At 46.3% G+C, this 23,885-nt stretch overlaps 1 pseudogene; it reads left to right on the forward strand.

Annotated features, from left to right (window-relative positions):
• Positions 1–21,199: 21,199 nt before the first annotated feature.
• On the forward strand, positions 21,200–21,318 carry LOC148478254 (5S ribosomal RNA; annotated as a pseudogene).
• Positions 21,319–23,885: the final 2,567 nt, after the last annotated feature.

Consider the following 23,885-nt stretch of genomic DNA (forward strand, 5'->3'; position numbering starts at 1 on the left):
ACTGAGGGCTCTGCATAAGGGGCATTACTGGGGGCACAACATAAGGGGCATTACTGGGGGCTCTGCATAAGGGGCATTACTGGGGGCACAACATAAGGGGCATTACTGGGGCTCTGAATAAGGGGCATTACTGGGGTCTCTGCATAAGGGGCATTACTGGGGGCTCTGCGTAAAGGGGTATTACTGGGGGCTCTGCATAAGAGGCATTACTGGGGGCTCTGCATAAGGGTCAATACTGGGGCTCTGCATAAGCTGCATTGCTGAGGGCACAACATAAGGGGCATTACTGGGGGCTCTTTATAATGGTCATTACTGGGGGCACAACATAAGGGGCATTATTGGGGGCTCTGCATAAAGGGCACTACTAAGGACATTAATGGGGGCTCTGCATAAAGGGGCATTACTGGGGGCACAACATAAGGGGCATTACTGGGGGCTCTGCATAAGGGGCATTACTGGGGTCTCTGCATAAGGGGCATTACTGGTGCCACTACTAAGGGCATTACTGGGGGCTCTGCATAAAGGGGCATTACTGGGGCCTCTGCATAAAGGAGCATTACTGGGGGCTCTGCATAAAGGGGCATTACTGGGGGCTCTGCCATAAGGGGCATTGCTGGTGGCACAACATAAGCGGCATTAATGGGGGCTCTGTATAATGGTCATTACTGGGGGCACAACATAAGGGGCATTATTGGGGGCTCTGCATAAAGGGTGAGACTACTAAGGACATTAATGGGGACTCTGCATAAAGGGGCATTACTGGGGGCACAACATAAGGGGATTTACTGGGGGATCTGCCATAAGGGGCATTGCTGGGGGCACAACATAAGGGGCATTACTGGGGGCTCTGTATAATGGTCATTACTGGGGGCACAACATAAGGGGCATTACTGGGGGCTCTGCATAAGGGGCACTACTAAGGACATTAATGGGGGCTCTGCATAAGGGGCATTACTGGGGGCACAACATAAGGGGCATTACTGGGGGCTCTGCATAAGGGGCACAACTAAGGACATTAATGGGGGCTCTGTATAAGGGGCATTACTGGGGGCACAACATAAGGGGCATTACTGGGGGCACAACATAAGGGGCACTACTAAGAACATTATTGGGGACTCTGCGTGAAAGGCATTACTGAGGGCTCTGCATAAGGGGCATTACTGGGGGCACAACATAAGGGGCATTACTGGGGGCTCTGCATAAGGGGTATTACTGGGGGCACAACATAAGGGGCATTACTGGGGCTCTGAATAAGGGGCATTACTGGGGTCTCTGCATAAGGGGCATTACTGGGGGCTCTGCGTAAAGGGGTATTACTGGGGGCTCTGCATAAGAGGCATTACTGTCGGCTCTGCATAAGGGTCAATACTGGGGCTCTGCATAAGCTGCATTGCTGAGGGCACAACATAAGGGGCATTACTGGGGGCTCTTTATAATGGTCATTACTGGGGGCACAACATAAGGGGCATTATTGGGGGCTCTGCATAAAGGGCACTACTAAGGACATTAATGGGGGCTCTGCATAAAGGGGCATTACTGGGGGCACAACATAAGGGGCATTACTGGGGGCTCTGCATAAGGGGCATTACTGGGGTCTCTGCATAAGGGGCATTACTGGTGCCACTACTAAGGGCATTACTGGGGGCTCTGCATAAAGGGGCATTACTGGGGCCTCTGCATAAAGGAGCATTACTGGGGGCTCTGCATAAAGGGGCATTACTGGGGGCTCTGCCATAAGGGGCATTGCTGGTGGCACAACATAAGCAGCATTAATGGGGGCTCTGTATAATGGTCATTACTGGGGGCACAACATAAGGGGCATTATTGGGGGCTCTGCATAAAGGGTGAGACTACTAAGGACATTAATGGGGACTCTGCATAAAGGGGCATTACTGGGGGCACAACATAAGGGGCATTACTGGGGGCTCTGCATAAGGGTCATTACTGGGGCTCTGCATAAGGGCCATTACTGGGAGCACAACATAAGGGGCATTATTGGGGGCTCTGCATAAAGGGTGGGACTACTAAGGACATTAATGGGGACTCTGCATAAAGGGGCATTACTGGGGGCACAACATAAGGGGCATTACTGGGGGCTCTGCATAAGGGTCATTACTGGGGCTCTGCATAAGGGGCATTGCTGGGGGCACAACATAAGGGGCATTACTGGGGGCTCTGTATAAGGGCCATTACTGGGGGCACAACATAAGGGTCATTATTGGGGGCTCTGCATAAAGGGCACTACTAAGGACATTAATGGGGGCTCTGCATAAAGGGGCATTACTGGGGGCACAACATAAGGGGCATTACTGGGGTCTCTGCATAAGGGGCATTACTGGTGGCACTACTAAGGGCATTACTGGGGGCTCTGCATAAAGGGGCATTACTGGGGGCTCTGCATAAAGGAGCTTTACTGGGGGCACAACATAAGGGGCATTACTGGGGGCTCTGTATAATGGTCATTACTGTGGGCACAACATAAGGGGCATTATTGGGGGCTCTTCATAAAGGGTGGCACTACTAAGGACATTAATGGGGGCTCTGCATAAAGGGGCATTACTGGGGGCACAACATAAGGGGATTTACTGGGGGATCTGCCATAAGGGGCATTGCTGGGGGCACAACATAAGGGGCATTACTGGGGGCTCTGTATAATGGTCATTACTGGGGGCACAACATAAGGGGCATTACTGGGGGCTCTGCATAAGGGGCACTACTAAGGAGATTAATGGGGGCTCTGCATAAGGGGCATTACTGGGGGCACAACATAAGGGGCATTACTGGGGGCTCTGCATAAGGGGCACAACTAAGGACATTAATGGGGGCTCTGTATAAGGGGCATTACTGGGGGCACAACATAAGGGGCATTACTGGAGTCTCTGCATAAGGGGCACTACTAAGAACATTATTGGGGACTCTGCGTGAAAGGCATTACTGATGGCTCTGCATAAGGGGCATTACTGGGGGCACAACATAAGGGGCATTACTGGGGGCTCTGCATAAGGGGCATTACTGGGGGCACAACATAACGGGCTTTACTGGGGCTCTGCATAAGGGGCATTACTGGGGTCTCTGCATAAGGGGAATTACTGGGGGCCCTGCGTAAAGGGGTATTACTGGGGGCTCTGCATAAGAGGCATTACTGGGGGCTCTGCATAAGGGTCAATACTGGGGCTCTGCATAAGCTGCATTGCTGGGGGCACAACATAAGGGGCATTACTGGGGGCTCTGTATAATGGTCATTACTGGGGGCACAACATAAGGGGCATTATTGGGGGCTCTGCATAAAGGGCACTACTAAGGACATTAATGGGGGCTCTGCATAAAGGGGCATTACTGGGGGCACAACATAAGGGGCATTACTGGGGACTCTGCATAAGGGGCATTACTGGGGTCTCTGCATAAGGGGCATTACTGGTGCCACTACTAAGGGCATTACTGGGGGCTCTGCATAAAGGGGCATTACTGGGGACTCTGCATAAAGGGGCATTACTGGGGGCTCTGCATAAAGGGGCATTACTGGGGGCTCTGCCATAAGGGGCATTGCTGGGGGCACAACATAAGCGGCATTAATGGGGGCTCTGTATAATGGTCATTACTGGGGGCACAACATAAGGGGCATTACTGGGGGCTCTGTATAATGGTCATTACTGGGGGCACAACATAAGGGGCATTATTGGGGGCTCTTCATAAAGGGTGGCACTACTAAGGACATTAATGGGGGCTCTGCATAAAGGGGCATTACTGGGGGCACAACATAAGGGGATTTACTGGGGGATCTGCCATAAGGGGCATTGCTGGGGGCACAACATAAGGGGCATTACTGGGGGCTCTGTATAATGGTCATTACTGGGGGCACAACATAAGGGGCATTACTGGGGGCTCTGCATAAGGGGCACTACTAAGGACATTAATGGGGGCTCTGCATAAGGGGCATTACTGGGGGCACAACATAAGGGGCATTACTGGGGGCTCTGCATAAGGGGCACAACTAAGGACATTAATGGGGGCTCTGTATAAGGGGCATTACTGGGGGCACAACATAAGGGGCATTACTGGAGTCTCTGCATAAGGGGCACTACTAAGAACATTATTGGGGACTCTGCGTGAAAGGCATTACTGAGGGCTCTGCATAAGGGCATTACTGGGGGCACAACATAAGGGGCATTACTGGGGGCTCTGCATAAGGGGCATTACTGGGGGCACAACATAAGGGGCATTACTGGGGCTCTGAATAAGGGGCATTACTGGGGTCTCTGCATAAGGGGCATTACTGGGGGCTCTGCGTAAAGGGGTATTACTGGGGGCTCTGCATAAGAGGCATTACTGGGGGCTCTGCATAAGGGTCAATACTGGGGCTCTGCACAAGCTGCATTGCTGGGGGCACAACATAAGGGGCATTACTGGGGGCTCTATAATGGTCATTACTGGGGGCACAACATAAGGGGCATTATTGGGGGCTCTGCATAAAGGGCACTACTAAGGACATTAATGGGGGCTCTGCATAAAGGGGCATTACTGGGGGCACAACATAAGGGGCATTACTGGGGGCTCTGCATAAGGGGCATTACTGGGGTCTCTGCATAAGGGGCATTACTGGTGCCACTACTAAGGGCATTACTGGGGGCTCTGCATAAAGGGGCATTACTGGGGCCTCTGCATAAAGGAGCATTACTGGGGGCTCTGCATAAAGGGGCATTACTGGGGGCTCTGCCATAAGGGGCATTGCTGGGGGCACAACATAAGCGGCATTAATGGGGGCTCTGTATAATGGTCATTACTGGGGGCACAACATAAGGGGCATTATTGGGGGCTCTGCATAAAGGGTGGGACTACTAAGGACATTAATGGGGACTCTGCATAAAGGGGCATTACTGGGGGCTCTGCATAAGGGTCATTACTGGGGCTCTGCATAAGGGCCATTACTGGGAGCACAACATAAGGGGCATTATTGGGGGCTCTGCATAAAGGGTGGGACTACTAAGGACATTAATGGGGACTCTGCATAAAGGGGCATTACTGGGGGCACAACATAAGGGGCATTACTGGGGGCTCTGCATAAGGGTCATTACTGGGGCTCTGCATAAGGGGCATTGCTGGGGGCACAACATAAGGGGCATTACTGGGGGCTCTGTATAAGGGCCATTACTGGGGGCACAACATAAGGGTCATTATTGGGGGCTCTGCATAAAGGGCACTACTAAGGACATTAATGGCGGCTCTGCATAAAGGGGCATTACTGGGGGCACAACATAAGGGGCATTACTGGGGTCTCTGCATAAGGGGCATTACTGGTGGCACTACTAAGGCCATTACTGGGGGCTCTGCATAAAGGGGCATTACTGGGGGCTCTGCATAAAGGAGCATTACTGGGGGCACAACATAAGGGGCATTACTGGGGGCTCTGTATAATGGTCATTACTGGGGGCACAACATAAGGGGCATTATTGGGGGCTCTTCATAAAGGGTGGCACTACTAAGGACATTAATGGGGGCTCTGCATAAAGGGGCATTACTGGGGGCACAACATAAGGGGATTTACTGGGGGATCTGCCATAAGGGGCATTGCTGGGGGCACAACATAAGGGGCATTACTGGGGGCTCTGTATAATGGTCATTACTGGGGGCACAAGATAAGGGGCATTACTGGGGGCTCTGCATAAGGGGCACTACTAAGGACATTAATGGGGGCTCTGCATAAGGGGCATTACTGGGGGCACAACATAAGGGGCATTACTGGGGGCTCTGCATAAGGGGCACAACTAAGGACATTAATGGGGGATCTGTATAAGGGGCATTACTGGGGGCACAACCTAAGGGGCATTACTGGAGTCTCTGCATAAGGGGCACTACTAAGAACATTATTGGGGACTCTGCGTGAAAGGCATTACTGAGGGCTCTGCATAAGGGGCATTACTGGGGGCACAACATAAGGGGCATTACTGGGGGCTCTGCATAAGGGGCATTACTGGGGGCACAACATAAGGGGCATTACTGGGGCTCTGAATAAGGGGCATTACTGGGGTCTCTGCATAAGGGGCATTACTGGGGGCTCTGCGTAAAGGGGTATTACTGGGGGCTCTGCATAAGAGGCATTACTGGGGGCTCTGCATAAGGGTCAATACTGGGGCTCTGCATAAGCTGCATTGCTGGGGGCACAACATAAGGGGCATTACTGGGGGCTCTGTATAATGGTCATTACTGGGGGCACAACATAAGGGGCATTATTGGGGGCTCTGCATAAAGGGCACTACTAAGGACATTAATGGGGGCTCTGCATAAAGGTTCATTACTGGGGGCACAACATAAGGGGCATTACTGGGGGCTCTGCATAAGGGGCATTACTGGGGTCTCTGCATAAGGGGCATTACTGGTGCCACTACTAAGGGCATTACTGGGGGCTCTGCATAAAGGGGCATTACTGGGGCCTCTGCATAAAGGAGCATTACTGGGGGCTCTGCATAAAGGGGCATTACTGGGGGCTCTGCCATAAGGGGCATTGCTGGGGGCACAACATAAGCGGCATTAATGGGGGCTCTGTATAATGGTCATTACTGGGGGCACAACATAAGGGGCATTATTGGGGGCTCTGCATATAGGGTGGCACTACTAAGGACATTAATGGGGCTCTGCATAAAGGGGCATTACTGGGGGCACAACTTAACGGGCATTACTGGGGGCTCTGCATAAGAGGCACTACTAAGTACATTAATGGGGGCTCTGCATAAGGGGCATTACTGGGGGCACAACATAAGGGGCATTACTGGGGACTCTGCATAAGGGGCACAACTAGGGACATGACTGGGGGCTCTGCATACGGGGCATTACTGGGGCACTGCATAAGGTGCACTTCTAGGGGCATTACTGGGGCACTGCATAAGGGACACTACTAGGGACAATACTTGGGGTTCTGCATAAGGGGCACTACTAGGGACATTACTGGGGCACTGCATAAGGGACACTATTAGGGATATTACTGGGAGCACTGCATAAGGGGCACTACTAGGGATATTACTGGGGCACTGCATAATGGGCACTATTAGGGCACTGCATAAGGGGTATTGCATAATCGGCACAAATTCAGGGGGCATTGTAAAAGAGGCTCTAATACAGGGTGGAATTGCATAAGGGGCACTACTACTGGGGGCACTGGTTTTTATTAATAATAAACCTCTCAAAATTGCATATGACTTTTTTTGTTGTTGCAGGCCACACACTCTGAAGGTGCATACATACGGGATGATTCGCTCCATGAACTAAATCGTCCCATGTGCCCCCGGCAGGGGTGTGCTCAGATGCCGGAAGACCGTCAGGAGTGAAAATCCTGATGGGATTAAGGTAAGTAAAACTGACCCTACCCCCCCCATAACCCTCCCTTAGGGGTGTCTAACCCTAACCTGCCCCCTAGTGCCTAACCCTAACCCCCCCAAAGTGCCTTAACCTAACCCCCCTGTCCCCGCAGCCTAAACCGGGGGGGGTGCCTAAGCCGGGAAGGGGTGCCTAACCCTAAACTGCCCCCGGGGGTGCCTAACCCTATCCCCCGATTCCCCTAGCCTAACCCTCCAGGGGGGTGCCTAACCCTAAGTCTCTGCCTGGGAGATCCTAACCTAACCCCCCCGCAGCTGTCCATGCCCGCCTTCCCGGCTTACTTTCATTCGGTATGCCGGGTGTGGGCTCCTGGCGTAGGGATAGGCGTCGGTATTTCGACGCCTATCATTAGACCCCTGACGGAATTTGACAGTCGGGAAGCCAGCGGTCGGCATTTCGACCGTTAGCTTCCTGATGCTACAGAAACTACATTACAAAAGCAGCATATCTAAAGCTTGCTGCAGAGACAATGCCATAGGAATGATGCCTTGGAAGGTCACAGCCCAGCGTACACTTTGACCCGGGCCCTTGGAAAATTACATCTGCCAGCTGGGTTGGACTGGCCCACAGGGGTACAGGGAAAACTCCCGGTGGGTCCCACTGCCAGAGGGTCCACCCCCAACTCTTGGGATCCGTTTTCAGACTGTGCACTTAAATGATACATTATACATATGTTACACTATAGTTCTGTGCAGTATAATGTATTTGCTACAATGCATTAATGTTATTAATCTGGTAAATTATCTTGCATGCACTAGCAGTATTTAGTATATATATGTTTAAAGGGGCCCAGACCATGTACTCTCTAAGGGTGGGATGTACTAAGCTTGCGGTGTACATACCACCAGTCACCGCAACCTTACTAATCGCAAATGCGTGCGATTAGTATCGCAAAGGCCAGCTCTTGCCAGGTGAGGGGGCCTCCGTGGGACCCTTCCCCCTCCGAGCCCTGGGAACTTCCTGCTAGTGACTTGTGCAGGAAGAGTCGGGCTCCTTCTCCTCCCTGCACCCGGAAGATTAGGAGGAGGAGGCAGAGGACCCAGGAGGAGCACTGGCAGGACACTCAGGTGATTGGGGACCAGTGCTGGGTGACTGCAGGGCAGTGGCAAAGCGTCGGGTGTGGGATGCGTTAAGAATCCCATAGGCTTCTATAGGGTAATGCCAGGTCTTTCTTGCGTTACCCTCTGCAACGATAAAAGGGCGACTGGGGCTTAGTACATATGGAAATGCGGTAAAAATCCCGAAAGCAGGGTTTTTAATGCATTTTCCTTTAGTACATCCCGGCCTAAGGGTTGCACACAACACTCACCTTCAATATACCCTGGCCAGGTGAAGAATTAATTAATATTCTTGTGTGACTCCATATAGCCATATAAGGCAGTGGTTCCCAAACTTTTTGAACCACGGCGCCCTAGTGTATCAGCATTATTTACACGGCACCCCTAAGCTAAAAGTTTGTTATTGAGAAATTCAGAAAAAAATTTAATGAAGTAGTGAAGTGAAGTAAATTGTGCGTACCTGTCATCCTTAGGCTCAGTTATGTGGTGGACAGGTTTGCACTTCTGTTTGTCCACAAATGTACATTACATTGACCATAAATAATTTAATTTGGTGCTGGACCACCAACCTGAGGCACCCCTGCAAGTGTCCCGAGACACCCCAAGGTGCCACGGCACACAGTTTGGGAACCACTGATAAGGAATTAGTATTAGTAGTCCTGAAGACTAGAACTGTGTATAAAAGGTAGAAATATGAATTAGGGGGAAGAAAAAAAAGGATTGCTCAATAGTAGGGGTGCACTCCTGGATCGATTTTGAAGATAAAATGTAACTTTTAATGGGGCAATTTACAATAATACGCACTCTTATTGAACTGCAGGCATGGCACAGATAGCAAAAGAAAACATATACAGGTATTACTGTTTGATAAGATTGTGCTAAACTGTGAATGAAAACTGTGACAATGTATAATCTCATCCCAAGAGAGTGAGGTGAAAATATGACACAAATATAAGTGAATAAACAAAAAATTAATAAAAAAATGGTGAGCTAAAATAAACACTGCTGACCAATTAAGTATATATAATATAATAAATTGCTCTTTTGCATATATCCTGCTATATTAGCTCCAGATCCTTGTGCTGTATCAGCAAATATACTCTGTCAAACGGAAAACATCACTTATAATTGTCAAATGCACTTATAAGAGAAAACAATGTTGCATTCTATTGTTACACATGGCGGACAACCGTTAGTTTAGAAACATAGATATATCTATTACATATAGTACTGAATCATCAAATAGATCATTTCACAATTGTCACAACATCTTGTTTTAGCCTCACACAAACTTCATGAGAAACACGATATGGCAATCTGGTTGTGTCAATGTTATATTTAAGAATATCAGGTTATGAGTGCAAATAACAAATGTATCTGACCCCCCTCCGTGTTTGCTATACTGCTTTTATACCTAAAGTCCCGGTCTGACCCGGAGGTTGCAACAGGTTCCAATCCGGATCAGACCTGGAATTTCCCCGGTGCCGACCCAGGATATTCCTGAGTTGGCGCCGTTCACACCGGAGCCGGGTCTGCAATGACCCGGCTTTTCCGGCGTTGAAGTGTACGCTTGGAGATGACGTCATCTCCAAGCGCCACTGAAGCCGGCCAATCGGCACGATCCGGTTCATTGTAAAAGGTGTAAAAGGGGACAGTGTTGGATTCCTGGGTCGAGTGACCGGCAATCCATCCCATGAAACCCTGCAGTGTAAACGGCGTGATCACGATGACCTGGAGTGCTCTGAATGCCGGCTGGTTTGCCGGTTTCAGTGGCACTTGGAGATGACATCAACTCCAAGCGTCCACTTCCACGCCAGAAGAGCCGGATCACTGCAGACCCGGCTCTGGTGTGAACGGCGCCGACTTGAGAATAAACTTGGTCGGCGCTAGCAAAATTCCGGGTCTGTTCCGGTTTGGAACTGATGAGAGTACTGAGAAAATAGAGATAGTCGACAAAGTACCTGATACCTATATCACGTTCCCAGAAGGAGCAGGAAGCAGTGCTGGGGGTTCCCTGTATGCACAATGATACCCCCATGGATGTTACTGGACGTGCATCGCCGGTGCTTGTTCACAGAGCCTCTGTAACGTTCTCAGTTTGTCAGAGTATTATCCATTTAACAATTGCTGGTAGAGCACAAAAATTATAAGATGATTATCATGTTTCCCAGGATCTGGAACTAATACAGCAGGATATATGCAAATGAGCAATTGATTACAGTATATTATATATACTTAATTGGTCAGCGGTACTTTTAATTCACCAATTTTTATTATTCACTTATATTTGTTTCATATTTTCACCTCACTCTCTTACCCCAGTGGGATGAGAGGAATCGGTATGAGTTACCCCGAAGACCGGCGCTAATCCCGACGCCAAAAGACCGGCACTAGAATATCCCGACAGGGTAAGTATTTCTACTATTTGTAACCCTCTCCCCCCCTAACCCTCCCTTTGTTCGGTATGCTGGGCGTTGGGATCTCGATGCCTATCATTAGTCCCTTGTCGGGATGTGATAGTCGGGAAGTTGGCGGTCTACATTTCTACCGTCGGCTTCCTGACTACATACCGGATGAGAATATACATTGTCACATTATCATTCACAGTTTAGCACGATTTTATCAAACAGTAATATATGTTTTCTATTGTTATGTGTCTGTAGTTCAATAAGAGTACATATTATTTTAAATTGCCACATTAAAAGTTATCTTTTATCTTCGAAATCGAACCAGGAGTGCGCCCCTACTATAGAGCAATCCTTTCTTTTCTAGTCTTCCCCCTAATTCATATTGTACCAGTTGCTCTTGGGTGCACCTCATGACCTCTTGTATAATTTGAATTATTGACAGAAAAATGCCCCTTTGGAATTAGGGGACACGATTTTCAAAGGAGTGCAATTTATCCATTTACTGTATATTCCCATTGAAACCAGACAGTCTCCTGTGCAACCTCAATCCCATCACCTTTCCCCTCATTTATGCTGCCAAGAAAGAAGTAGTCATGTATATAACTCAAATGACTATACTAGAAACATTTAGTTTTAATAGTTTGAATTAGTTGAGGGCAGAAACTTTTAACATAAATTACCCTAACTATTATACTCAATTTGGCGTCATTAAAGTAGCTAATAATTATAGGCTGTACAAAACCAACGTGTATTTCTTGAGGTTATTACGGTGTTTTCACAACTGTACTAAAATGTTTACCTCAAGCTATACAATGTGTTAGCTACATGGTAAGTCATACTGTGAGGAATAATCAACTATGGGCACGAGAGTAATGGCCGCCGCCTTCTGACCAATGTTATTATTTTATTATTTGGTTATTATAAGCCCTAATTCGGTGATTGGTAATATTATATAGTGAGCAAGAAATATGTCACCGGCGTCTCAGTTCCCGCGTCCAGTCTGCGGGACCATAGGTAAAAGCAGAACTGTGATAATCGAATTATCTGCGAGCGATGATGCATATTTGTACACAGATGATGCAATATTTTATGCAGAGGCGTGGATTGCAAAGCTGTCTGAGGGCGCCTCAATACATCTCCTGGCGGTGGCAACATATGCATATTTATTTACGCATTGCAGCTGTGCACACACAAACACACACACAGAGTAGCGGTGACATTATCAGGCCCTATTTGAGCTAATTATGTTTATTTATTGAGAAATCCATATCCCTTCCTTCCCTATACCCTGATTGTTAATACTAATGTCTTTTGCTTTATATAGTGCTCAGGCCCGCCGTGAATGTGAGTGGACCTGGGTGCTGGAGAGGGTGTGGACACCGGTGGGGGAGCGGTTACGCCCCCCTTCACTTCATGCTTCCTTTTGGGTGCCCAATTGTTTAAAAAAGGTTTCTATAAGAGCCTGTGCCTTCAAAGAGAAAAAAATCATGTGATTGATTACACCAGAGGTCCCAAACGCAGTCCTCAAGGCTGACCAACAGTTCAGGTTTTACAGATATCCATGGTTGAGCAGAGGTGACTTAATTAGTACATCAGTCAATGTGATTTACCCATCTGTGCTCTACCATGGATATCTCTAAAACCTGAACTGTTGGGGAGCCTTGTAGACCACGTTTGGGAACCTCTGGATTACACGATCCTTTTTCTTCCAGGTTGCCACTGTGCATGTGGGACACCCTGGTAAATCATGGTACCACGAAAAAGTCTCAGATAATATCGAGGATAGGTTCTAGGTTTTCATACAGAGAGGTAAGGGCTAATGTGAGACAAACAAGTAAATAAGATAAGATCATGCAATGTCAATAGATAATAGTTTTACAATAAATTTATAAGTGATGCACACGGTGAACAAGATAACACTTTCGTAGTAAAAGTTACAAGTTCAGTTACAATAACAGATACAGTTACAGTTCACACGAGAAAAACAACAATTCAGGTTTTATTATTCAGGAACACAGCTCCCTCGCAATCGGTAGGGATTCCTCTCCTCCTGTTTAAGAGGTTAATGCATGCAATACTTTCCCTACCACAGATTAACTTAAACGCTGTAACTAAACAGTAAGACAATAACTAACAGTCCTTAAATTAGTCTCTCAGTTTGCGGATTATTTTCCCCAAGCTTTACTGGCCAGAAGCTATTAGTTCATGAATTAATACTGTATTAAATATTCCTGAGTGTACACTGCGTTGCCCGGGTTATTAGCTGGAAGTTCTGACTGTATCCTGCTTACGCAGAAATAGCTCCACTGTGGTTTAATATAAAGCTGTGTTGCTCCTAAGTGCAATTGTCTCTCTTTTTAATCCTGGCTGACAGACTCTGCAACAATGTTAATGTCAATAGTGCTGCAACCTTGTTGCTACAAACGGACGACTGTGACAGCTTGTTAGATGGCTCTGCCTCTCCTACTGCACACAGAGCTGCTTGGATGGGATTTATTATATGCAACTCCTGCAGCTCCTTACAGGGACTCTCCTGCCCACAAGTCCCAAGGACCATGTCTAAGGCTCTGTGCGGCTTATGCGGGTAATAAAGTTTCAGGCTGCAGACAATTATTAATTATAACTCCTTTTCTGCACTGGTGTCTGGGGAGGTTATTGCTGGGCACTATACATAGGGCTGTAGCTGCCAGCTAGCTGCGGGCCACTGTTAGTGGGTAGTTGTAGAAGAGTGTGTGCCTCACCCCCCCCCCCCCCCCCGCGATACCACGATTCCTTTCGGTGCCTGCAGGGTCCGGTACAGCCTCCAATCACTGTCAGCAAAGTGTGGCTCCACCCAGGAACACCTCCACCTGCTGTTCCTCACTAAGGGAGGCGGGTCAGAAGGCTCTAATGGCTGCCAGCACTCAGTTCACTGAGTTCCCAGCACTCTCCAGCAGCCCCATCAGCGGCCCTCCGCAGCGCGGCTTCCCCTTCACAGCTCACCTACCAACTGCACACAACAACTGCTGCCCAACTGTCAGTTCACGGGGCACTGTTTCTCTATTGCATTGGAGGTCCAGTCTCTCCAGCCGCACGCCAGCTCCTGAAGCTGGCTACATTGTCCACTGTCACCAATGAATACATTCAAATGTCCAGCAACACATATATAAGGGTACACAACATGAGGTACTCAGAGGTTCTGGGGTACCACACATGCACAGCCTTCGAGCTGATGTGACCTGCTACACCTTTGCTGCTGATGTGGCAAACATATGCACGCTTCACGGCATGAGACTTGCCGCGCACGTGTGCGACATGGTGTGCCAGGCCGCAACAGCATTCGAACCGTGTAATCCTATGGATCTCGGCAGCGGACAAGATGCGTGCACCCATTTTCGGGGGCGCGTGTCTGCCCTGCCGGCATGCGTGCTGCTGCAAGTCGCGTTGGTGGCAAAAGATGTAGCAGGACACATCTGTACGAGCAGTCAGTACCGGACAGGGATCTTATGGTACCCTTATAATGCATACTCCTTATACCGTACTTAGGGCCTGATTCATTACAGATCGCTATTGTGATCGCAGCTGTGATTACGCACGCAGTCTCACTGTGAAAATTAGCTAATGTTTGTAATCGCAATGCCGATGCAGCCCAACATAAGGACGCCCGCTTCCCCTTACTCATATCCGTAATACTTGGCAAGTCTGTGAAACCATTGGTAACATCAAGTGCCATCGGAGCCTCACACACAATTACAACAGGTCTGACCTTACTCAGAATTTGCTAACCGCATCGCATGCAGCTGCTTATGCCATCGCAATGATTAATTTATGCACGCCCCGGTAACGGCGATCAAACACACTGAAACACCTGCGTTTCCCTGTCCACCTCCCCGTCAACACCCCCAAATGGTCACCACCTGTCACTCTGCGATGGGTCTGCGTGGTCACTGCGATCGCAGGGGAGCCTTTGCGCACGCGCACTGCGATGCATGCGCAGTATGCAACAATCGTCCGTCTGCGTGCGTTATCGCAATAGAGATCCATAATGAACCAGACCCTTAATCAACACCTGTTTTCAGAGGATTGACAGCAGTAATAGTTTGACACATTGGCCCCTAAGTCATTGATAGGTTAAAAGTTTAAGCTTTGATTCCATCTTTTTTTTCAGTAGTAAAGAAAGACACAGGCTGTGAAGTGTGAACACTCTGTTTAATATGCAGATAACATGAATTGTAAACAGACATTTAAGGGACATACCCAGTGATTATGCTGTCATATGCTGTGATATACTGCTCTCTTGCCTGGGGAAAAGTTAAAATCGTTTGAACCTATTAGTAATTGTGTTAATCCCTGGTATTCTAGTTTAATCTCCAACTCCAAGCAGTCTGATCCTCTTATTCAGAGCAGCGCATATAAATCAGTCACAGGGATTAAGCAGAACTGTTATCAAACCAAGGCAATCACAACATCTTCATAAAACAAGGGAACCAGCTATTCAGTGCAGACACCACTCACAGCACATAGGGGCGCTGCTTGTTGGGGAGGGTGGGAGTTGCAGTCTGCTGGGTGCAGAGATTTTAGTTCTCTAACCTCAGAAGATGTTATTAAAAAAAACTAAGGTGTATATTTACTAAAGTACAGGTTTTTAGAAGTGGAAATGTTGCCCATAGCAACCAATCAGATTCTACTTAACATTTATCTAACACTTTATTGAAGATAATAGGACGGAAGTGGCAATGCGGACCGCCCACACGGATTTCAGCATGTGTCAAAGATATATATGTGTGTGTGTGTGTACATGTGTGTATCTTGCTTGCCGACATTCTGACTGCCCCTTCCAGGCGGGAGCAGCCAGGTTGGCATAGTGGGGTGACATGGCATGGCATAGTGGGGCGCTGCTGGGATATTACCCGGCATTAGGGGCGGCGTAACTAGCATTGCCGGCATTGTGAAGCAAGGGGCGGAGTCATAATGATGCAATTCAGTGCAAATCTTGTCATCGCCCTCCAAACAAACAAGTATGGTGTGTATATGTGTGTGTCTGTGACAGGGACTACGGAGATAAAGTGCTGCTTATACACACACGCACACACACACATATATATATCAGGGGCGTTTCTAGAGAGGAGGGGGCCCGTGTGCAGTCTCCGTCATGTGCCCCCTCCGTCCAGTGGCCGGCAGCACGTTGAGCGGTCCGCGCCCAGTGCCGCACTAATAGACTCTAGGCACTAGAGTATGCCCAGACTCTATAGCACATGTGCAGGAGGTCACCAGGAAAATGGCCACGCGGCCATTTTCCAGCCGTTTTTTACAGCGCAGACACCGGCGATAACGTGGGACTCCAGAGAGGTAAGAATAATATGGGTGCAGGATGTGCGGTGCGGGCCCCCCTGGCCCGTGTGCACAGCACCCATTATAAATACGCCCTTGATATATATCCCGGACCCCGGAAAACTGAGGGTGGAAATGACGCATCATGTAAAGGGCGGAAACAACAAGGACACATGAAGAAGAATGACACACCCTAGATTCCCGGGCCTGTACGAGTGTTCTGATATGACATCACGGCGAGAAGCTATGGGCGGAAGTAACTTAACGATTAGGAAGGGCGGAAGTAGTCCCAAGAAATTGAAATAATTCGCTAATTTTCACTAGTACTATGTCGCTTAAATATACAAGGTAACATAACATAACACCAAGTTATTTAAGTCGCCACTTGGCTCCGTTTTGGGTTAAATTGAGGAAGCTTGTTTTTTCTAGCGACCCGGAAGTAATTGTAACCATGACCCCTAATGAGCTCATGGACGGGTATAAATAAACAGACACCCCTCCTGATCAGTATCCCCTTGAAGAAGTCCCTGGACGAAACGCGTTGGTTATAGTAGTCTCTTACCCCATGAACTCTGATTCCTTTTATCCAGATTAGCTAACACCCTCCTCTTATTTATTTGCTAACTATTTCTTTATTTGTTCTTAACATATTGAACTGTGTATTATTATGAGATTACTAAATTGTGCAAACTAGTCGTCTATGTGTCAATCACATTCTTTCACAATTTTCTGGTGATTAAACACCATTAGCTCACACTCATTGACTTAAAGGCTGACGCCCATTATCTTTGGGCAAGTGCTGCTTAATTGATTGTAGGTGTGGCTGAATTAAGCTGCCATACTAATTCATCCACTATTGTGTGTACTGGTGCCATATCCACATATTGTTTTCAAATTGTCTATTGGTGTTGTTTTGGTGTTTGGCTGACAGTATATACAAACTAAACATGTTTAGAAATAGAGATTGACTTAACAAAAGAAATGATCTATGTTAGAAGGTTTTGGATGAAAATAATACAGCCCCCCAACCTGCTATCCCCCCTGAGAACATAGATAATTTGTTATGGGAAATTGAAAAACTAATGACGAAAGAAATTAAAACCTGGTGGGATATTAGGGGGCTAGAGCACTATATATCAGTGAACAGAGTACCCAGAGGTCTAAAGCTGGCCACACATCTAAAGATTATCTGTCCAACCAGCCAACTAGTTGATTGGTTGGAATGAAAACCTGGTAAGGGATGAAAGCAAATGACAATCAGCAATTTGCTCCTAAACGCCGGAAAATGGACAAAAACTGTTGTTTGAACAAATTGTTTAGATCAAACATTTAACAAACTTGTCTGACGAACATTTTCATCTGTTTTCTGGCATTTAGGAGCAAATTGCTGATCATCAGTTACTCCCATACGTTACCAGGTTTTCATTCCAACCAATCAACTAGTTGGCTGGTTGGACAGATAATCATTAGATGTGTGGCCATCTTAAGTCTTTTAAAATATCCAACATTTGGATTAGAAAAACCTGAGTTCATGAGGAACTGGGAAGGTATTCTACACAAATGCTCCTTAGACCTAATGAGGTTAATTATAGAGGAGAAAAGAGAAACACTTTCTAATGTGGAGAAAGTCTTTGTAAATATGGAAACACAAATGGAAACTTTTAACGAGAAGGAGGAATATAAGGAGAATGAGAAAGTACTAACAAAAAAGATAGAAAGAATAGAGGAAGTTGTCATGAAGGGTAAAGAGAAAAAGTTCATTAGGGATAAAAAGGACTACGAGTCAAATAAAAAAATAACTGGAGCAGAATTCGCAGAACAGAAAGATCTCATCACAGACTTGATTCCCGGGAAGAATCTAGTGGGAGAACCATACCCTTCCGCAGGAGATATAGTTATAAAAAAGGACAGGATGAGAGATTCCATCCGAGACCTATACTTTCACAAAGCAGAAATCGCTTTTCCGCACTCCAACATCTAGACTCTAATAGCGACAGAGACCTTTTTTTATCACCAGCACAAGAACACACGTACAACATAAAGAAACACTCAGCGAGACTGCAAAACTGGCCTCCCCACTTAAAAGAAGGTTCAGAGAAGAAGAGGAAAACAAAGTGGGAGGAGGAAGGAGCACAAAAAGAATCTTTACTATATCCTAGGAAGAAAGGTATTTTTAACATTTCTCAGCATACACTCAAACAACCCCAAATATCATTACTAAGTATAGGACTCAATTTTGCCCCAACAAGTAAAATGAATAAGCTTGATGTATTCATCGATCTGAATAAATATGTCAGAACTTTAACCCTTAAAGACATTTTCTCAGAAAGGAGGAGACCCCAATAAGGAATTTTGATGAGACGCCTAAATCAGGATTAAAAAGGAAATCCACATATTATCCATTAGAATCCAAGGGGAGCTACATTTATTTTTACGAAATGATCAAGAAGGATTTGTGTGAAAAAGAGATTAACCAAGTCAAAAAACATAATTTAAACCCTGGAGAAAAGAATCTCTCTTAAAAATAACCATGACTTAGTTTTAAAACCTGCGGAAAAAAGGGGTGGGGGGGGTGGTTATCATGGATTACTCATACTACCTTAAGGAAGCACATAGACTCCTCAATGATGAAAATTCATATGAAAAATTGGAGAAGGACCCAGTGGAGGAGTACATAGAGGAATTAAGAATACTCCTGGTTTTTGGCCTACATAAAAAAAATTATAACTAAAGATGAGTTTCAATATCTAATGAAGACCAACCCCACTACCCCTATCTTTTATTTTCTACCAAAAATTCACAAATCTTTAACAGAACCACCAGGTAGATCCATAATTGCAGGTATAGTGTCATTAATCTTCCATCTATTAGAATATGTGGACATTTTTTCACAGAAGTACGTGAATGGACTTGACTCTTAGCTAAAGGACACTACTATTGCTTTGCAAAGTATAAAAGAGATTAAATGGAAGAAATCATAGAGCTGGACAACAATTGATGTCCAATCCCTGTACATGTGTATTGATCACACAAAAAGAATCAACGTGACAAGGGATTTTCTGGATGTAGATGAAACTATGGATATTTTACATAAAGAGTTTTTATGTGATCGTATATCTTTTATACTGAACTATAATTATTTTAAATTCCTGGACCAATTTTATTGTCAGATATGTGTTACGGCCAGTGGCGTCACAAGGCGGGTGCGGGGGGTGCGGCCCGCACCCAGGTGTCACCCACCGAGGGGTGACACCAAGCTGCAGGATCCCCCTCAGTGACAGGAGCCGGGTGCTGCACTATAGCTTTAAGTGCAGCACTCGGCTTCTGTCAGTGAGGGAGCCAGCACTGCCCATGCCCGCCGCACCTCCTGTACCCCCCGCCGGCACCACCCCATTGATACCTAATGTATCATAATTTTTGTTAACCACGGCCACGGGCCGGTTTCGTGCCACGAGGCCACGCCCCTCCCGAAGGCCCGACATGCGAGGCCACGCCCCCAACACCCCCCCCCTCCCGAAGACCACGCCCCCATTTCGGCAGGTGCCGCGTGCATGGCGTCCCTCCCCACACCGGGTGTCACCGTGGGGAGGGACGCCACTGGTTACGGCTATGGTTACTAAATTCGCTCCCAGTTTTGCGACTCTATTTATGGGGTGCTGGGAGGAAAAGTACGTATACAATAATAACCTATTCAAGACTAATCTTATACTGTACAAAAGTTACATAGATGCCATTTTAAGTATATGGGAATGTTCTGAAGAGAGTTTTAACCTGTTTTTAGCTCAAGTTTCAAGTAACCATATGAACCTGAAGTTCACATCCAAAGTCAGCACTCAGATGGTGGACCTTTTAGACTTGGTTTCAAGGGGTGAGGCGGACAAGATAACTACAAAGAACTTTATTAAGGAAGTGGATGCAAATAGCTACCTACATTTTGAAAGCAGCCATTTGAAGAAATGGAAACAAAATATACCACATTCCCAGTTCTGCAGAATTAAGCGTAATTGTACCAATCTGAAAACCTGTGATGAACAGATAGAGACATATGCTAACAGGTTCAGAGAAAATAAATATCCCGAGGAAGTGCTACAAACAGCAATTAATAAGACGAAGTCCCTGGACAGAAATTACTTGTTGAAATATAAAACCAGGGAAGACTGTAATCAAGAAATGGTCCCCTTCATCACTACCTATAGCGGCCATGAGAGTCAAATTAGAAAATCCTTTAACCAACACTGGAACATCCTTTTCATGGACCCCATATTAAAAGATATACTACCTCCAAAACCACAACTTGTTTTTAAAAAATCCAGGAATTTGAAGGATATATTATGCTGAGAAAGAGAAATAAACCACAGAAAAATCTGACCCAAACCAGTAAGGGTAGCAACAAATGTGGACATTGTAATATTTGCAAATTTTTACACCCAAAAAGGAAAACCTTCACTAACCATGATTGATCAAAGGAATACACCATTAAGGAGTTCATGAACTGTAACTCAACATCCATCATCTATTTGCTAGAGTGTACGTGTGGAAAGAAGTATGTGAAGACAAAGAGGCCCTTGAAATTGAGAATTCAAGAACACATCGGAAATATCAAAAGTTAGATTGAAGGACATGCAGTATCCAAACACTTTACTATGGAGGACAACTCTAACCCAGGAGAGATCAACTTTAAAGCAATTGAACATGTGACACTAGGCAAAAGAGAAGGAGACCTGAGCAACCTACTTTCAAAAAGAGCGATGTACTGGATATTCAAACTCAGTACTATGGCCCCGAGAGGATTCAATGAAGGCTATGAGATAGCCCCTTTTCTATGAAGAGTTTGAAACTGAAAGAGCATCGTGCGATGAGCCATTTTTCTATCATACCACCATATGAGCATCCAATTATGTTTGGTAGCTGATCATTGATGGGCCAAAGCTAGTACTAGGAGGGATGACCCCCTGGGAATACCTGGTGTAGTAGATTTTGGGGCTCAGAGAAGAAGAAAAAATCTAACAGAAAGAAAGGAGAACGCGGATGGAAAGTATTTGGGGTAATTTAGGTCTCTACAGCCATACCACTGTGCTCATGCCCAATCTCGTCTGATCTTGGAAGCTATACATGGCTGGGCTTGGCTAGGACTGGGATGGGAGACCTCCTAAGAATACCAGGTGCTGTAGGCATGATCACCTTTATTTACATACACCCATAATTCATGCATATATCCCTTGAAGATTTCAGTATATTAAGATTCAATATGTAAACATTTCAACACATCAATTGGAACAGCCACCTGGGTTTATAAATCGGATCCTGACACCTTAATTTGGCGCATAATAACTATTGTTCTTGAAATCCATATATATATAGATGCTATGAACAGAGACTTTTTCTTTACCAACCATGCACCTATACTTACCATTCTTTGAAAACCATCTTATCTAGAACTGGGTTGAATTGTGACCTTTTAGTTAGAAGTACCTTGACTTTTTTAGTTATAGAAGAGGTCCATATGAAGCTATACCTAATTAGCTATCCTGTATTACTGCAGTCCATATATTTCACTGTAGTGATTGTTGTACAATACTCAAAAATAGGTTTTAGACCTTGAATACAGAACTCCACGAAAAAAAGGAGCCAGACATGAAACTTTATTATTATTTACTCGTTACTTACTCTTTAATTCTTTGTAGTTACAAAAAAGAATATATAATGTACACCCTATGGGCCAGTGGCGTAAGTTCATCCCAGATGCCAAGTTATAATTTGGTGCCCCCCGTTACAGCCGCTGACACTGTAATGTAGCATTTTGCATGCAGATACAGCAGCCAGGGCGGAGTGAGTTGTGGGTGAGGAGGGCACCAGACATGTCACACTGACAAAAGAAGCTGATGAGGAGTGGCATATCTAATAAGTAGGGACAGGCTATAGGTAGACGAAGGCGGCAGCTGATTGTCTGACATGGAGCTCTCCACTAGTGTATGATGGCTTCTCAGGTGCTGGGAAAAGGTGCCATGTATTGGGCGGCCGTGACGATACACTTCTGGTACATAGCTACAGCCCTAAGTGGGGTGAATGTATTGTGGGCAATGGAGGAGGTGCCCGTTTAGTGCTGGAGCCCGGAGGCAGGTGCCTCCATTGTCTCCCATAGTTCTGCCCCTGATATGGGCAGAAATAAAATACATGCCATCGAACTAAGAAGGGAATTAAACCAGCAAAGTGGAATCCTAAGGGCGGAATCGACTAGGAACCACATGCGATGAATGACGCATCCCGGACCCCGGAGAACTGAGGGTGGAAATGACGCAGCATGGAAAACAACAAGGACACATGATGAAGAATTACGCGCCCTAGATTCCCGAGCCTGTACATGTGTTCGGATATGACGTCGCGGAGAGAAGCTATTTCCAAGAAATGTAAATAATTAGCTAATTTTCACTAGTACTATGTCGCTTAAATATACAAGGTAACATAACATAACACCAAGTTATTTAAGTCGCTACTTGGCTCCGTTTTGGGTTAAATTGAGGAAGCTTGTTTTTTCTAGCGGCCCAGAAGTAATTGTAACCATGACCCCTAATGAGCTCAACGAGGGGTATAAATAAACAGACACCCCTCCTGATCAGTATCCCCTTGAAGAAGTCCCTGGACGAAACGCGTTGGTTATAGCAGTCTCTTACCCCATGAACTCTGATTCCTTTTATCCAGATAAGCTAATACCCTCCTCTTATTTATTTGCTAACTATTTATTTATTTATTCTTAACATATTGAACTGTGTATTATTATGTGATTACTACCTTCTGTGCATTTATTTTTATCTATTGTCTTGAATAAATTCTATATATATTTTTTTACACATTTCACTGTTGCACTTTATTCTTTTAATCACTGTATAATTTATATGCTTTATTAGCATGTAAACTATCCTATGCATTAGCACTTTAGCAAGCTAGTCGTCTATGTGTCAATCACATTCTTTCTTATATATATATATATATATATATATATATATATATTAACAGTGTCAGGGGAACAGGTACCATCTCCTGGGGTAGATTCAGGGCTGGATTAACAATGGAGTGGGTGGAGCTCCAGCTCCAGGCCTTCCCATGAAAATAGGCCTACTGGATTCCCTGCAGTGCACTTTATCCTCCCGATCGTCCAATCAACACCCCTGCCTGCCCCCTACCACCCCTGTGCTGACCCCTGTAGCCATCCAAAGCACCACCCCTACTCACACAAAGCTCCACCCCCAGTCATCCAAACCTGTGTCACTAATGTGGGAGCCCCCAGTTGCAGTAAATCCCGTCCCGTTGCACTATGCTCTGCCCACAGTCTTCCAAAGCTGTGTCCCCCAGTGTGTCAGCCTCTTGTAACACTAAGCTCCACCCCCTACCCATGCCAAGCCCTGCCCCCTGCCACCTGACTCTGTGTCTCCAGTGTGGGAGTCTCCTGGTCTCCTTAAGCTCTGTCCCTAGTCACGCTAAGCTCCTGTCACCTGGAATTGTGCCAGCAGTATGGGAGCCATTGATCATGTTAAGCTCCACCCCCACAGGCATCCGAAGCATTTGCACAAGGACACACCAAGCCATAGGTGCAGGCAGCCCTTATTTTGCTGGCAAAAACCCTCTACGCATCTGGAAGCAGCAGACATCTCAGTACCTGGCTACCCTGGATCCTGGACCAAGTACAGCATTGGAACTCTGCAATTCAGAAGGGATAAGTGGTACATCCATACCTCCCAACATT

This window comes from Taudactylus pleione, unplaced genomic scaffold (genome assembly GCF_031769625.1).
Source record: "Taudactylus pleione unplaced genomic scaffold, aTauple2 ptg000667l, whole genome shotgun sequence".
Taxonomy (NCBI): Eukaryota; Metazoa; Chordata; class Amphibia; order Anura; family Myobatrachidae; genus Taudactylus; species Taudactylus pleione.